This window comes from Lithobates pipiens, unplaced genomic scaffold, assembly GCF_037356315.1.
Source record: "Lithobates pipiens isolate NorthernLeopardFrog02 unplaced genomic scaffold, aLitPip1_a1.2 Scaffold_19, whole genome shotgun sequence".
NCBI classification, from domain to species: domain Eukaryota; kingdom Metazoa; phylum Chordata; class Amphibia; order Anura; family Ranidae; genus Lithobates; species Lithobates pipiens.
Window position 1 is genome coordinate 359770092 of NW_027507764.1, and position 3842 is coordinate 359773933.

Sequence of the window (3842 nt, forward strand, 5' to 3'; positions counted from 1 at the left end):
AGTTGGTCTAGGAGGAGGGCAGGACTTTTATCACAATGAGACCAAACTTTTTACACTCAGCTCCGTGACAAAAACCTACCAACATATTGTAGTTGCGATTTGCAATATGTTGGTAGAACTAAGAGAGCCCTGAAAGTAAGGATACAGGAACATGTGCAAAATATAATAAATTACTTTCCCAAACACAATGTATCAAAGCATTTTGCACTAAAACACAACAAGGACCCCTCAGAACTCCAATTTTGGGGTATAGAAAAATACAACAAAGCATGGAGAGGAAGCCATAAAGTTAGGACAATTAGCCAGAAAGAATCGGAATGGATATATACCATGCGTACACTCACACCTAGTGGTATGAAAGTATGAAAGTGGAATTTGACCTTAACCGCTTCCTCAGTAACTTTTAGTTTTTTTAACTTTCTACCGTTTTTAATATTTATTGGTTTTACATATTAATATCCTTTATCAAGATATATTTGTGTATATACACACACGTGTGTGTGTATATACACATACACACACACACACACACACACACACACACACACACACACACACACACACACACATATACACATTAGAAATGATCTGACTACTGTAATATGGGCACCTTTTTGTTTAACCTTCGCTGTGCGACTGAATTGGCATACAAAGATTAGCCCTTATTTGATTTGGTACAGATTATAGGTTTGTGTTTTTTTTTACCTTAGATCTGATATATTTTATCCTGATACACATTAGTTATGTAGAGTTTGAAAATATTTTTTTATATATTTGTCCTATATGTACAAATCAAGTCAGTTAAGCTGCTATAGACCCTCTTTATAACGCAAAAATGGCCCGCTCTGTAGCTACATACATTGCAGACACCAAACCATAACAAAATGGCCAGTAAACATAATATTAGGCAGCCAACAATATGGCTGCGATGTTTATTTTCACTGGGCTTCAACAAAATAGGCGCTAAATAATTTCCGGTTAAACAATATATAAACCATGTCTAGACAACCAATCCAGTTCCCCAGATGAAGTCATGAGAGGTGATGTAAGGCGTAGGGATTGGCCGAAATAGACGCACAGAAGTGACGTAAGAAGGCGCTGAACAACACCAATTTTGTTCTCTGTTTGTTATTCATGTTTTTAATGTAAGAGTCCACCTGGGTACTTAATAAAATAGAATATTTGACCCTTAATATACTACACTATCGGAGGCCTTTTGTCTTTTGTGCTTTTTCTTACACTGAGGCACCATGTTAATGGAATAAATTGAGACAGCTTAGTGGATTATCCTTTCAATTGGAGGAACACTTATGAATTCATCTGCTGTGTGTAGAAGTTGATAGAGGGGCCAATAGACGATAGTGGAGACCTTTGTTTTTTTTTCTGCAATTAAGGTGAGAGTTCTAGGAGACTTAAGTATTAAGAGGAAGATCTGTGGAAGGCTTATTGACAATTTGTTTAAGCCCACCTAACATCACATCATTCTGTGAACTCAGTAGAAGCTTATCCTATTTCATTATATTTAGAGGACTATTTTGACCCCATTTACTCTTTTGTGTGCAATTACTTGTTTTAAGGAATATTTTGGAATTATTTTTTGCACTTTTTTGCACAATTTACTATTATACTTCACGTGGAGATATAGGCCAGTCTGCCAGTCTGGGGGGGGGGGTCACTGATGTTAGGGGGATTAAATACAATAATGTATGGGGGCACTGATATAAAAGGTTTTCCCCCATGTCATTAACATTTTTTAAGCATTCTCTGTTTAGCCTGGTGATTGGCTAGAGACAGAGTGATTTAGGACACTGTGCTGCATTATTCTATGTGCTCCCAATGAACTTCAGCACCTGTGTGCACATCAAGCCTGTGGGCATGGGCTGAGGACCAGAGTCACTCCATATCTGAAAAGTCGGAGGCCCCTCTTGCTGTATTTCTGGGACTGGTGAGAGGGCACTGCTGGCTTTAACCTGTTGCTTGTGGAGACTGAGCACAGAGAACAGGCATCTAAGTAGCAGCATTATTTACTGCACGCAGACTTTACTGGAACTTTCCTCATGTGTACCACCATAAAGAGTGGGCCCCAACACTAGCTGGCTGAAGAACTAGGGATAAAGACTGCTCATTCAGATATCTGCTTCAGAAGAACTTTGCCTAAAGACCATAGTAAGAGGTACCTCTTTAGGGAGTTTTACGTTTCATTGCTGCCATTTATATAGAATGCACGTTAGGGTAGAAGGCCGGTACACGGGAATCAAGATGTCTATTATGACCTATAATGGAGGGGCCGTCATGGCCATGAGAGGAAAAAACTGTGTTGCTATAGCTGCTGATAAACGCTTTGGAATTCAAGCTCAGATGGTGACAACAGATTTTCAGAAGATCTTTCCCATGGGGGATCGATTGTATATTGGACTGGCTGGCTTGGCAACTGATGTGCAGACAGTAGCACAGCGTCTGAAGTTCAGATTAAATCTTTATGAGCTGAAAGAAGGGCGCCAGATAAAACCCAAAACTTTTAAAAGCATGGTGGCTAATTTGCTATATGAGAGAAGGTTTGGTCCTTACTATATTGAACCAGTTATTGCAGGTTTAGACCCCAAGACCTTTGAGCCATTCATTTGTTCCCTGGACCTTATCGGATGTCCAATGGAGACTGAAGACTTTGTAGTTAGTGGGACATGTTCAGAACAGATGTATGGCATGTGTGAATCTCTCTGAGAGCCAGACTTGGAGCCAGAGGACCTTTTTGAAACCATCTCACAGGCCATGCTGAATGCTGTGGACAGAGATGCTGTGTCTGGAATGGGGGTGGTTGTACACATCATAGAAAAAGATAAGGTTACTACACGGACACTGAAGGCACGCATGGATTAACTTTTCCTGAAACCGAACACTATAACCATTTTTTTTTTTTTCTTAATAAAATCGTGTTTTGGTGGAAAAAAAAAAAAATAAAATAAAAAAAAGAATGCACGTTAACCACTTGACCACTGGGCACTTAAACCCCCTTCCTAACCAGACCAATTTTCAGCTTTTGGTGCTCTCACACTTTGAATGACTCACTCAATTACTCAGTCATGCAACACTGTACCCATATGAAATGTTTGTCATTTTTTTTCACACAAATAGAGCTTTCTTTTGGTGATATTCAATCACCGCTGGGTTTTTTATTTTTTGCGTTATAAATCAAATAAGACAGAAAATTCGGTAAAAAAAAAATTGTAGGTTCTGTTAAAATTTATTGCAGAGTATTGGCAGAGTATTACACAGTGTTGGCAGAGTATTGCACAGTGATGCAGAGTATGGGCAGAGTATTGTCAATGATCAGTGCTGTGGGCACTACACATCCAGCCCACAGCGCTGCTGCCATGTCTCCCCCTCTCACTGTACCGATCGGTACAGAGAGGAGAGGGAGGAACCGGCGTCATGACGCAACGCCGGTTTGTTTACAAAAGATCGCTCCGTCACTTGAAGGAGAAATCACGTGGTAGACTGCCGATATCAGCTGCTGTTTACTGTGATCCATGATGCGCCGGGTCCTCTGGACCTGGCGGCCATGGATGTTCCCGGGTGCAAACCCCAGGGGGCACGCAGGAACAAGGTGCTGTGAGGATGCCCCACAGACGTCCACCCAGAATAAGAAGACTGCACTGTAGCCGTCTTTCGGCTATGGCCCGGTCGGCATGTGGTTAAAGTGTTTATAGCCTACTGTTTACAGAGGAGTTATTGCAGTATTGATTATCATCGCTGTTATTGTTTTCTAATGCCATTACTTATTGCTGATTTTGTGTATTACCAGTTTTACTCTTATTTAGCTGCATAGAACTCCATTCTCTGCT

General features: G+C 40.6%; 1 pseudogene; it reads left to right on the forward strand.

Moving 5' to 3' along the window:
- The first annotated feature begins 2233 nt into the window (after positions 1-2233).
- LOC143996917 (proteasome subunit beta type-3 pseudogene) lies at positions 2234-2928 on the forward strand (annotated as a pseudogene).
- The last annotated feature ends 914 nt before the right edge of the window (positions 2929-3842 follow it).